This window comes from Trachemys scripta, chromosome 12 (assembly GCF_013100865.1).
Source record: "Trachemys scripta elegans isolate TJP31775 chromosome 12, CAS_Tse_1.0, whole genome shotgun sequence".
In the NCBI taxonomy this organism is placed as follows: Eukaryota; Metazoa; Chordata; order Testudines; family Emydidae; genus Trachemys; species Trachemys scripta.
This window is the reverse complement of record NC_048309.1, coordinates 20,601,203-20,615,121: the sequence shown is the minus strand read 5'-3', so window position 1 is coordinate 20,615,121 and position 13,919 is coordinate 20,601,203.

The window sequence follows — 13,919 nt, the reverse complement described above, 5'->3', positions numbered from 1 at the left end:
TTCAGAGATTGACAGGAGGGGCTGTTTCTAGTGATGCCAAGACAGAGAGCCAGAAGCTACCAGATGCAGCCTAAGGGCAATGAGAGCCACTGTAGGAAGCGTAATAAAATATGACTCTGCCCTGCAATATACATGTATAGTTTTGCACATAAAAATCACTGTCTTAGTGCCATTAACTTTCATGGGGGCTGAAGGTGCTCAGGATTTCACTCTAAGTTTGGGAATTTGTGAGAGTCTAGGAGAGGATGTGAACTGATGATCCAAAAGAATAGAAATTTTCTGTATGGCTCAGATGGTGAGTTTGGGCTCAAGGAGGTGTCCACACCAGCTCTACAATGGCTCTGAAGCAGGGAGGTGAGGGAGCTGAGAGCTCTCAATTGCCTAGGTGTATTAGTATTTATGATTTGTTTCTGGTAGCATTCATGAAGTGCTTTTTAAGAGAAAAGAAGGCTTGTTACTCAGTTGTGTTGTTACCTAGGTGGGCATGGCAGTAAAATAATGCTCAGGGATGGTAGGACAGGGTGGAAACATGGTTCTGTGGTTACGGTGCTTGACTGGAACCCAGGACACTTGAGTTCACTTCCTGATTCTGCCCCAATTTCCTGTGTGACTTGGGCAACTCACTTGATCAATCAGTTCCCCATTTTTTTCTCCCCTACTTTGTCTTGTCTATTTAGATAATCAGCTCCTTGGGGCAGGGATTGCCTCTCACTATATGTTTGTACAAAGCTGGGTACAATGGAGTCTGGGTCTCAGTTTATAATGATGTTAACAAGGTGCTCTGTTACCACAGTAATTACATGATACAGACAGAAGGTCAGAACAGTGGAGGTGACAAGAAACAATCTGCTTGATGGTATTTCATCTCATGACCATGCTCTTGAACTCTCTCATCTCAACCTGAATCTGCTCAGAGAAAAGATGTATTCTAAGGAAGCCTATCGGGGTGGCAGGGCAAGAATAGAAATGAATTTACAGGTAAATTCTTTCCTAGGCAATTTATTCTCACCGGAGCAGGCAATTCCATGAATTTGAGCTCACAGAGTTTCCTTGGTGTTCTCCCTCCATTGGGAATGCGGTGTGTTTTGCTTCCAGCAGAATGAGTGGGTGGGTGGAGCTGGTGAACCACAGACCCTCCAAGATCAGAGACCAGGTCTATCTGCCAGAGGTCCTGTATTGGGTCCTGGCTCCCAACATCCCCATGGTGTCATGGCACCTCCAAACACTGTGCTCCCATTGGTTCCTTGACTGGCTGCTGTCTGGTGTGTTTCACAGTGCGGTATATATATAAATTGATGCTGGCAGGTTTAATGTCTCAAATACCCCTTGGGCAAAGTTTCATCATGTTTGTAATATCCTCACTTGCGTGGTAGTGGGTTTATCCAAGGAAACAGGCTTTTCTGGTGGGCTGGATGTGCGTTTGGTGCTCTAGTTCAAGAGCAGTGAAAGAGTTAAAAATGTGAGCACAAGGGGGCCCCCGCTATATGTTCCTTTGAATAGACATCCAGCCCCGCTTCCAGGAATGTAAATGTACTGTCATCCCCACAGACCGAGCAGCTGGACGCAGTGAGAGCCCAGCACAGAGCATTTGCTTTGTGTCATTCGCAAAAACCCTCCATGGACGGTATTTGAGTTTGTCCAGAAGTCTGGGTGCAGGGAGGCAGGGGCTCAGGAAAGAGAACAAGCTTTCTTTCTTCGTGAGAAAATGCGGCTACTTGAAGTGCTTGGACAGTCTTATCTCTGGCTTCGAAACCCGCTCTCTGTGATTGTTTGTCAAGATTAGCTGCACATCGCAGAAGGGATGGAGCCCTTCCAAATCCATGTGAAAATCTACTCTCTGTTCTCAAGGCCATTCAGAAAACACCAGATCATCATCAGCAATAGCAGACAACACATTGAATGAAGGGGATGTGAAGGCAAAAAATCACAGACACCGAGATACTGGGTTGGGGGATCCGAAAGGGTGATTTGCAGGTTAAATTAGCTCTAAATCAGGGGGATACTTCACAGGACATTTCATTGTGGTACCCATTAATATCCTTAATCCAGAGTACCACAAAGAAAAGCTTTAAGACAAGTAGGGGCGGCTCCAGGCACCAGCGCAGTAAGCGCCTGCCTGGGGTGGCAAGCCGCGGGGGGTGGCCTGCTGGTCACCCTGAGGGCGGCAGTCTGGCTGCCTTCGGCGGCATGCCTGCAGGAGGTCCCCCAGTCCTGAGAGGCACCCCTGCTCTTACACACTCCAAATACTCTGTCTAGTACCCTCCCAAATACCATCTCCCAGGACTCACACACACCCCTCCAGCACCCCGAAATACCCCCTCGAGCTCACCCCCCCCACAGCAGTGTCCTCTGTTAGGGAACTTGAAATACAGGTGGGGGTCACCCTACATACAGTTGAATTTTAAAGGCAGGTGTTTCTGTTCTTCTTCATGGTGTGACCACAATGGGGCCAGGCTCTGGAAGTCTTAATGAGCTACAATCCCAGCTGTGTCCCCAGAGGGCAGTTCCAGGCGGGCGGGATGATTCCCTGCACAGCCCAGGCAGAGGCAGCGTTGCCCTTTTCTCTCCCCTCATTCCGAAGGCTTGGCCCAGAGCCATGACACAAGGTTGGGTGAGCTGGGTACATGCTGGGAAAAGCCCTGAGAGGGGGGGACTCAGGCTGGTGCAGAGAGGGGAGCAGAGCCCCGAGGCCTCCAGCCTGGCTCTCTTTCTCCTTCCCCTCTCCACCTAGTACCTTGTGTACCCCGCTGTGGCTGGGCTGAATCTCGCCCCAGGGGACCCAGCCGAGGGACACCCCGTCTCTCTCTCGCTGTCCCGGGGGTCTCTCCTGGAGTCAGGGTCACCGTCCACTGACGGAAGAGGTGCCTGGTGGTTGCAGGGAGTCTCGCTTGCTCAAGTGGAGATGACTCCGTCCAAGGCAGAGTGGCGCCTGCCGACATTCCCCGCTCTGGCGGGGTCTGTCCACCAGCTACCTCATCCCTGGAGCGCAGGGTCTCGCCTCTGCCCCACACAGAGGGAGCCCTCGTTGCTCAGTGTATAACAGGGGGGTCGCTTAGCCTCCTGTACAACACGAGCAAGAGCCTTGTGTCCAGCATGTATAAATGGGAATGGTTCCCCCCGGGCTTTGTCTGTGGGTCCGGAAGCCCGGGAGGGCGCCGCCCCTCACTCCCAGGCTGGGGTGGCCGCATGGCCGGAGTGAGACTGCTGTCTAGCCCTGTCCACATGGGGGGCAGAGAAGGGGACACGGGGGAACACACACCAGAGCTCCTCACCTGTGATATAGGAGCACAAGCCCAATGGACTCTCGCCCTCGGTTTTACAATTGTACTTCTTTTTTCTTTCTTTGTGTGTGTGTTTTTTCTTAAGTTATATTTTTACCTTTTTAATATATTTTACTTGTATTTCCTTTTTGATTTTATTGTTTATATACATTTTAAGTTTCATTTTATTTTCTTTCCCCTTTTATGTTTTTTTTATGTATTTTACAATTCTTTTATTTTTCAGTTATTATTTCACTTTTTTTAAGTCTGTTAATATTTTTGTATTTTATTCATTATTATTTTAAATTTATTTTGCATTTTTTATAAATGTATTATTTTTTCTATTTTTTATTCTCCTCTATGTGAATCGTATACTCTGTTGTCCAGACATTTGGGCTCCTATCTTCTCTCACTCCAGTGAGGATCTTCAGCCTCTCACCCCATCATGGTAGTCATGCGCTGCCCCAGCCAGCCCCTCCACCACCACCATTCCAGCCCATAGTGCTGAAGCGCGCACCCCCTGGCTTGAAGTGGTTTCCATCCTATGGTTTACAGATTGGTTCACTGACTCTCAGCACCCCACTATAAAAATTGTTCCAGCACCTCTGATCCAACCTGGTCCCAGGAGTCAGCTGACTGGTGTGGGGGCCAAAGGGCTGAGCTGGGTTTTACAGTTCAGTCAACATAACCAAATAAAGCATGTGTAAGCCTCTGTGAAAAAGTGGTATAGCCTAAGGGAGTTAGGCACCAACTTTTTTAGAGCATAAAGTGCTATACAAAGTTAACAGTACTCCTGTTTTACCCCACCCATAAAACTTTAGCTGTTTTATCAAAATGTAAATTAATGTGACCATTTAACATAAGTTGCTTAAATCCAAGGAGTGAGTTTAGTCCATAAGGGACAAATTGTCAAGGCCCCAGAGCCAGGGCCGGCTCTAGGCACCAGCAAAACAAGCTGTTGCTTGGGGCGGCATGTTTTTAGGGGCGGCATTCTGGCGCGGGCCATGCCGCCCCTAAAAATGTGCCCCGGCCGCCCTAACTCACCTCCGCTGCTGCCGCTCGCGCACCGCTGCTCGCCCTCCCTCCCAGGTTTGAGAGCCTGGGGGGAGGAGGCAGGGCTGGGGATTTGGGGAAGGGGAGGAGTTGAGGCGGGGCTGGGGGGTGGGGTAAGAAAAAACCCAAGGGGGCGGCCAAAATTGTTTTTGCTTGGGGCGGCAAAAATCCTAGAGCCGGCCCTGAAGACAAGGTTGAAAGAGAGGAAGTTACTCCTTGACAAGCGGGACATTCTCTGCACAGTGGCTGGGCAGCATGCTTGAAAGAGCATCTTTCAACCACATAGAAATCCTGGGAAAGACCAGAGAGGAGCTGAGGTTGGTACAGAGGGGGCAGGTGGAGGAAGTCGGTGGATCCAAGCCCCAAGAGATGGAATATTGCAAGTCTGTGAGGACGATTTTGAGTTGGATTCAGGGCCTTATTGGAAATGAAGATTGCGGATGGACGTTTCACAATGGAGAACTCTCTGAAGATTGTGGTGTGTGGGAGTTTCCTGGTCTGGCTGCAGCGCTGAAAAATCTCTGGAGTTCAGGGTGGCTGTGCAAGAGGGAACTGCAATAGTCACGTGTTTAAGGCCAGTTAAAGGATTCAGAGGGGGCAGACTGAAGTTAAGGATGAATTCTGGCCTTGTTCTAGAAATGGCAGATTGCAACAACAGAGTGGTGGGAGGAAGAAGAATGGACTTCAAGACTTCTGTTGTTGGACAGCAAAAATAAGGACTGGGTTTTAAGGAGTTAGTGATAATGGAGCCCGAGAACTTTGTACCCAGACAAAGAAATTTGATGCCTTTGTGAGCCACAAGTTCTGGTTACCCAGGAGCAGACAGAGGCAAGAGAAGCAGCTGGATGAATATCAGAGAGTCATACTAAAAAGATGTAGAGTTGGTGGCATCCACAAAGAAGGGATATCTGAGTGCAGCAGGATCTATCAAGTCATCTTGGCCCACTGCTGGAGCCGTCGGCACCCTAGCAACCCCTGCTTAAGGAAAAGCCACTTGGGGTGAGTTACCAACGAGGTTTAGTCCTCCAGAGGCCTAGAGGGGCCAGGAGGTGACACTGACCAATTGGGAACCAGCAGACCAGTTAAGAAGGCTTGCCTGCTTGCTTCTAGACTGAGGACAGTGCAGTGCTGGGCTGGGTGAGGAGCTCCTCAGTACTAGTCAAGAACTGTAGAGCCAGGTGTGGGCTCTGCTTCAACACTGCAACTAAGCAATCAACTTCTGGATCTGTAGTTATATTAAAGGGACAGGGAGCCAACTTTTGAGTTTGGTTATTGTTAACCATTTAGAGACTGATGCTGAGTTCCTGGCATGAGCTATTCAGTCCCGGGGTGGGCTCTGACACTGATGCTGAGCCTAGCAATGAGTTATCCCAGAAAGAGAAGAGAGATGGAGGAGAGAACTGCAAAGATGGAGCCTTGAGACCATAGTAGAGAGGGTAAGGAGAAGGTATAAGGCCTCCTACAGACAGGAAGAAGGAGTGATCAGAGAAGTAGTTAGCAAGTGAAGAGGGCTCATTCTTAGGAGTAAGTTGACTGCAGAAGTTTTGAGCCAGACGTAGAAAGACCCAGTGGAGATGGAGAGGTTGATAATGTGAAAGCAGGGAGGCAAGAGGAGGTTAGAAAGGACTAGCTCAGGGTATTCTTTTGAACATTTGTTCTTAACAATAATAATACCTAGGTCTTATACAGTGCTTTCCATCGGTAGCTCTCAAAGTGCTTTACAATGGAGGCCAGTATCATTATCCCCATTTAACAATAGGAAACTGAGGTACAGAGGGGTGCAGCAACTTGCCCAAGATCACCTAGTAAGCCAGTGGCAGAGCTAGGAATAGAACCCCTGAGTGCTGGTCCAGCACACTGTCCACTAGCCAGTGATAGCTTTCATGGAAGAGGGCGATGAGAGAAGGCCAGGGGAGTGTGAGATTGCAGGGGGATCAGGGGAGAATGAAATAGCTGAGCTCGTGGCAGCCATGAAGTGAAGGATCTTTTCAATTTTCAGAAGGACTTTGCTGCAGCCAGACCACATGGATTCAGTAATCCCTATTAGACACCAGCAGAGGGGATTGTGGGAGTAATTACACTAACTGCCTAACTGTACTCAGGCTATCAGGGACAGTATTGTCTGACTTCTTAGCCAGGTGTTCCAGAAGTGGGCACACATGCACACGGTATATGAAGCTGACACATCTCCTGGATTCACTGTGTGCCACCCAAACTCCATCTATCTCCTGTGATCCCATAGGGTGTCCCCTTGTTCTAACCGGGCTTGCAAATCTCCAGTTCCCTAGCTAATGTCCCCCTGCAGTGTGAACCAGGTGGGAATACTGCTCTCCCACAAGGGGTAGGCAAGAGGGTGAGGAAATAGATATGTCAGCCTGGACAGTTCAGCAGCATGCATGTACTCCCGATAACGATCGTGCTCAGCTCGCTGGCCTGTAGGAGTGGGAACTGGGAAGAAATTCCCTACAGGGAAGGGGCCTCCTATGCAGTATAACTCTCATCCTAACAATCAGAGATAGGCAGCAAAGTTCTGATCTGGATCAATATCTGAACTCCCCCAATGCTGGGTTGTGGGGATGTCGGGGGATTTAGTCCATTATTAATATTGAGGCCAGGTGAGCTTCCTAAAATTTTGAGGACATTTGGACCCACATGTTTGGCTTGGATCCTTTTCTATTAATCAAATATCTGCAGCAATGTGAGTGTGCAGCCTGGATCATTCAGGCAATGGCTCTGCAAGACCCGCATGGATAGAAACCGTGATCTCTTCTGGGTCCCCCTAATTACGTGGTTAAACCAGACACCAGCCTTCTCTGCAGCCAGGTGCAATGCTGGTGGGGCCTTAGACAGACCCACTCTCTGTTCTGTGTCTCCAGCCAGTCCCTTACTGTTAGAGCCGCAAAGGGGCTGCCGTCCAGCAGGAAAAGATGATGTCATCGGCTACAGAAATAATTCAATCATTTCCACATCATTTAAATAGTTCAACCCCCTTCTCAGCACTTGCAGTTCAAACACTTCTTTTCATTTCTCCTGTGCAAATGTTTTTGTCTAGAGATTGTCTCACCAGCACAGGAAATGAAGTTTCAATGTTCATGGTGAAATTACCCACTGGCATTTGGTTAAAAACAACAACACAACCCTGTTCACCTCCCCTTACCGCTCCCCCGCTTCTCCCTCCCCAAAGTCTGGGCACATCCTCTGCAAAGCATGGATTTAAACAGGTGGTCTCATGTTTCTGTGTTTCAGGAAGCTCCATTTTTTATTTTGCTGGGGCTCGCTAAGCATGCAAATAAAATAAAAATAGTCATGAAGAGGTTCAAACTTGAAACATTACCAACATTTCTCCAGTTGCTATTCGAACACAAAGAGCCACATTCATCCCTGATGTCAATATACTGTCTTCTGTGGAAGTTTGTCCAGGCCAATGGAGTTACCTGAGGTTTGCATTTGGCTCAATATGTTTACATTACAAAAGAGTTGCTTTTCAGGCACTCATGAATCATGAGCAATTTGCCTTTTAATGCAGGGGTATATGTAGAGTCCATTCCTGATGAGGACAGAAATCCATTTCTTCTCTTCCTAGGGAACAAACATACTGTTTGTTTCAGGAGGGCATGGCAAGTCTCTTCTACTTCTCCTCCACCTAAGGCTTGTCTCCATAGTCCATTCCATGGCTGCAGGGAGGTACCATTCATAGTCTGCCGTGGCTACAGTGCCCTAGCTATGCTGGCATCACCCTGAAGTGTAGACCCAGATTACAGCAATGGAAGGGGTTTCCGTCACTGTGGGTACACCATCTCCCCAAGCTACAGTAGTGAGGTTGATGGAAGCAGTCTGACCTAGATGTGTCTGCAGAAGGCTAGGTCAGCATAGCCACGGGGCTCAGCGATGTGGACCCAAGTGCCGTAGCTATGTTGACCTAAATTTTAAGTGTAGACCAGGCCTCGGTGGGCACAGGAATCCATTTCAAGAACTGTGACGACACCTCTCTTGGCTGATGCACAGATTTTATTCCTTGTGGATGCAGAAGTCCCCTTCCAGTTCTTCTCACCCCAGGGTTTGCCTCATATTGTATATTTCTATAGGGCAAGGAGTTGAGGATCCATCTCTTCTGCGATATGGGGCCTTTGTTTGCTAGTGCCTACTTGCGTCAGGATAGGGAGCTACACCAATCTGACTCCATCCCCCTTATGCCTCCACACCCGGTTCTGAATTTGTCAAGTCCTGGTTATGACCCAGCCCTGTGGCTGGGTTATTAATAGTCTCTTCCCCCTTCAGGGTAATGGAGAATCAGAAGTCCCATGCTCTAGTGGAGGCTAGATAGCCCTAAATATCCTAGATTTAGAGCCATCTTCTCCAGAGTTCTTGGCTGAAGTAGGTAGGGGAACCCAGGCCCAGCCACTCCACTGGGTTCCAACTCAGGGCCCTTATTTAGAACAGCCAGAACCAACCCTTCTGAGTCCCTCGCTGCTGCCTGAGCTACTTTCTACCTGTCCACCACTGTAGGCTTCCCCTGCCTCCTGCCCTGCTTCTCCCTCTTTGAAGTGTTGGCTTCTCTGGCAGCTCCTCCCCCAGTCTGCTGGAGGGGATGTCTCCCTGCAATCCCTCTGCCTCTCTGGCAGCTTCTTCTCTCCTCAGGCGTTCCCCCTCTAACTGAGGGCCTTAGTCTTTTAGCTTGCCCAGTTGCTTCCCTTCCTAAATAAGTGTTTTCCAGTTACTCAGTGAGTTAATGACTGCCAGGGGAACCTGAGCTGCCTCATTCCCCCTTGCAGAGTCTGTCAGTGGTAGCCTGGGCCCCTGACCCATTCTGAGGGCCAGCTACCCCCTGAAATCTTCCTAAGTCTGAATGAAGTAACACAGTGTTGCCCAAACTTGGGACGCCGCTTGTGTAGGGAAAGCCCCTGGTGGGCCGGGCCAGTTTGTTTACCTGCCACGTCCCTAGGTTCGGCTGATCGCAGCTCCCACTGGCTGCGGTTTGCTGCTCCAGGCCAATGGGAGCTGCTGGAAGCGGTGGCCAGTACGTCCCTCGGCCCACGCTGCTTCCAGCAGCTCCCATTGGCCTGGAGCAGCAAACCGCAGCCATTGGGAGCCGCGATCGGCCGGACCTGCGGACGGGGCAGGTAAACAAACTGGACAGGCCAACCAGGGGCTTTCCCTGCACAAGCTGCGTCCCAAGTTTGGGAAACACTGAAGTAACAGATCATGGGACTCCTTTACTAGCCTGACACTAAGGATGAGTTCATTAGTTTACATTTTGCACCAGGGAGAGTAGCAGGGAAATCCTGGACACGAGTTTTATGCCCAGGTGGAGTGGATTCTGGCTGCACCTCCAACTGATGGCAGCAACCCAGAGGCTTAGCAGTAAAAATTCCATTCAGTGACTTCATTGCTGTGCACGGTGGAAGAAAAACTTTGTGAGAGCAGAAAGAAAATACTTTTTTGTTGGGTTCTCTGGAAAGTTGTGTTGAAGGATGTTGGTATAAATGGCATTTTTATTGATTTTTTTTTTAAAGAAAAATCTCGAATGCTGAGGCTGAGTTGATCTGAAGTCTAACCTTTGTGTTTTCTCCCATGCTGCCTCACACACTTGGGTGTAGCTCCCCTTAAACATCTGAAAAACTAACTCATTATCCTTCTTCAAAACTCTCCTTTGCCATGATGCCTACAAAAAACTTGACAACGGTTATGCTGGCTATCATGTTGACCAATATTGTCTCATTGTTTCCTTTTATTCATCTGCCTATCTGTATCCATCTAATAACTACACCAATGATAATGTCAATACATGCAGGGAACCCAGGTTCTCTGAAGTGAGCTCAGTAGGAGAGATGGACCCTGAGGTACAAAGTCTAAAATTATGTTCATGCCCAACGTTTATGGGTGATCAGATCTGGGGCTGGGGCTCACTCGAAGAGCCAGCTGTGTTGGTCAGATATGAATGAGAGGGAAGGTTATCCTTACCTTTGGGATGGGGTTCCATCCCAACCTTCTGCTTTGTTTTGGCAGAAGGGGAGACGTGTTTTTTAGCACCTCTCTGACTGTTGCATTTGGTTTGTCTCTTTGCCTCAAGTGAGGGTCTCCTTCTCTCCCTAGCACTCATACCACAGCCATATCGACTTCACAGTCCTCATTTACAGCCACACATGGTGGCAGTTCTGCATGGACTTGAGTCATAAACTCAGGATCTTTTGCTCAAAAGCTGCTGGCCCCTGGCACTTGAGCTAATGGGGAATCTCCCTGAAGGGAGTTGCACTAGCGCCATAAGCCTCTTGATGAATCAGCTGCTTGCAGGCACACTTGAGCTGAGTTCCCACCCAGCTTTTGGTAGCAATGTGTGCATTAGCCAGCACTTGCAGCTTTCCTTTCACTTCACACATTCAAATCATTAGCCACGAGATGGCCAGACCTGCCCAACCTCAGACTGTTGACCTCAGACACAGGCTTGTGGGGGATTCCTCCAGCCTCCAGTATGACAGGACTTTTGGTGGTGCCAGACTGTTGTTGAGAGCTGCATGTAAAAAGATGCACACATGCGCACCCACACACAAAGTAAACAATTGAGGACAACAAGAAGTTGTATTGGGCTTGCAAAACCCAGAGATAATGCTGCATATTCTTGAGCGCCATCTACTGGCACCTTATATATTAACTAACCATGTACATAGATCCTGATCTCTCTCCTTTATAGCAGTGGTCTCCAAACTTTTTTGATCGCGCACCCCTATCAGTAAAAAATTTTTGAGCACGCACCCCCTGCCATGCCAAAGAAAAAAAAAAAGCCGCTTGGACTCTCGCCCAAACTGCCGAAGCAAACAAACAAAAAAAAGAGCTCCTCCTGCCGCGCACCCCCAAGGATCCTCTTGCGCACCCCCTGGGGTGTGCGCACCCCACTTTGGAGACCACTGCTTTATAGAACACTCCTGCAATCATTTTTACAGGGGAAAATGATAAGAGCAATGACTCCTGAACCAATGAACAGCAAAGACAACAGTTCTTCAGCCCATCATTGACCAGGTCACTTCAAGTACTGAGTGAGTTCTTTTCAGGCTATCATTATTAATTAATACTTAATAATAACTTAATTTATTTGAAGAATTTCTTTTTAAAAAACTGGCAAAGGGGAGGCCAGATGAACAGGGTCAGCCGAGGCAGGCAAGCTGAGGTTTTCCCTATGTAGGCAGGTATGGTGCTGCTGGGAGTGAGTGCCCAGATTCAGAGGTGATGCATAAGGAGTGTGTGTAAATTACACAGTGGTAAATGGCGGAAAATCTAGGTAAGTCTGTGCTGGTCTAACATACACACATGCTGAGGGGTGAGGAAGGAAGTGTAAGTGACACTTAGTTGGGCTCCTTCCAGGTTTACTTAAACTCCCCTCTGAATCAGGCCCTCATGGTTGATTGTTGGATCCTCTTTGCAAGCAGCTGTTCCTGTGGGTTCTGCATCTGTTTTCAGCCTTCCACAATGTTTCTCTAATTCCTCTTTACACTGCACACTAATACACTCTCTCTGAAGTTCTATTGACCCACCACAAAAAAAAAAGAAAAAGAAAAAAGGAGAATTTGATATTTCCCCCTGAGCAAAATAGCTTATGTTAAATCTTGGAGAATTTCCCGAACTTTCAAGGAATTTCCTGATCTTAAGAATCTGCCAAAATTTGGAATCTGCCTCAGTTTGACTGTGAATATTTTGCAGAGCAAACAGTGCAGCATTTTTTCACCGAACCTTTGCAGGGAGGAGATAGAGGATCAAAATGCCAGGCAGGGAAAGCCTCTTTCTTGGCTCTGATATGAGCATCAGCATGTGTCAGTAAGTAGCACTCAGGCATTTCGCTAGAGTTTTTCATCTATTTATTTTAAGAACAAGGAGACGTTAGCAAGATTAAACCCCGAAGATTCAAACCTGAGCACCAGCTCTGCTCTATTCCCATATCACACATCAGCCATTGAGCTAATGTGGCGAGTAGGGACAGTCAGAGACTCAAAATCTTCTAGTTCAGAACATCTGTCCATCCTCCATCATTAGTGACAATAGTCTCAGGGGCTTTCTCTGCTCTCTTAAAAATTAATCCTATGCTCTAAAAAGCAGTCACTGTGGTCCTAAGCAAAACTGGGTGGGGAATGGTTTTCCCATCCCAGGAGAGTTTTAGAGAGTTTGATTTTTTTTTTTCCCTTCCCGAATCAGGATAAAAAGTCAAAAACTCAAAAACTTTTGCAAACCAATAATCCAAATAATATTTCAGATCAGGGCAACAGAAACATTTCATTTTGATTAAACCTGTTTTATTTTCTTAGTATAAATTAACTAAAATTTCAAAATGAAAAGTCCTTTTGAACCTAAAACTTAAACTTTTCATTTACAAAATGTTGAAATGGGATGTTTTGACAGTTTCTAAAACTTGTTTTTTTTTTTAATGTTTTGAATTGGGAGAATCATCGAGCCCAACCCTTTCCTGCAAATAGTTTCAGTTTCAATTAATCAGCATTTTTCAATGGAAAAATGTTTTGTCAAGAAATTCCCAATCATCTCTAGTCCTAAGGCCATTGAAGGCCTTTCTGCTCACTCCAGTGGGCTATGGCTCACGCCTGTGGGGCTACATTGTACAAACAGTGTCAGATTTTCTGAACAGCTCAACGATCAGCACGCTGAGCTATTTGGAAAGTCTTAGGGTGAAATCTTGGCCCCACTGATGTCAATGGGAGCTTTGTCAGTTGGTCCAACATTTCATCTTTCATTTCTAGGGTCAGGACCTCAATGTAATCCTCCCACCTCTGCCACTGACTTGTCATTTAATGGTGGAGAAGTTGCTTCACCTCTGCCTCAGTTTACCCACCTATAAAGTGGGGACAGTAATATCCCCCTGGTAGCGGTGCTATGAGGCTTGACTGATCAGTGTGTGCAAAGTACTTTGGAAAGCCTTTGGGAATGAGAGGCACTTCATAAATTCAATCACTTAGCATTCCCTGCCAGCAATTTGGGCTCCCTGGTCTTCTCCCCCTTCCTTTCATGAGGACACCAGGAATGCTTTGAAAGGGAGGGAAGGAAAACCAGCATGAACACATGTGGCAGGCAGGGGGAAATTGCTGCTGTAAAGTAAGCAGCAAGCTTTAAAGAAGTGTTTGTCTCCAGTTTGTTTAGTTATCCTCTAGGTAATTTTACAGCTGAGGAGGCCAGGCCATTCAGGCAGTGCACAAAACAATATCCCCAGTGTTCCAGCAGCTCTTACTACTCCAGGTTCTCAACTGGGCTGGACGGGAAGGGGAGGGTCGGGGCTGAGAAGTTTCTTTTATAAAGAAAGACAAACATAGCCAGAATGCCACAGAGGACGTCCTGTGATTAAGACATTGCTTCCAAGTGTCAAGTCACTCGGCTGTCAATTCAAATAAACTTCTGGGCTCAGCTGGGCAGGGGAAGTTGCTGGAGAAAGCCCGGTGACATTAAGTTCCATTGCCCTTTGGAAAAGCCCTTGATTTCCATTAGATATGCTGAATTGTTGGGTTAGATCGTGCCTCTATGCCCCGCTCTGGCTAGGCAGGGCATACGTTAGCTGCACTACCCCAGGGGAAGGCCTAGAAGGGACTGTGCCTCAGAGACACCTCTCCAAAGGAC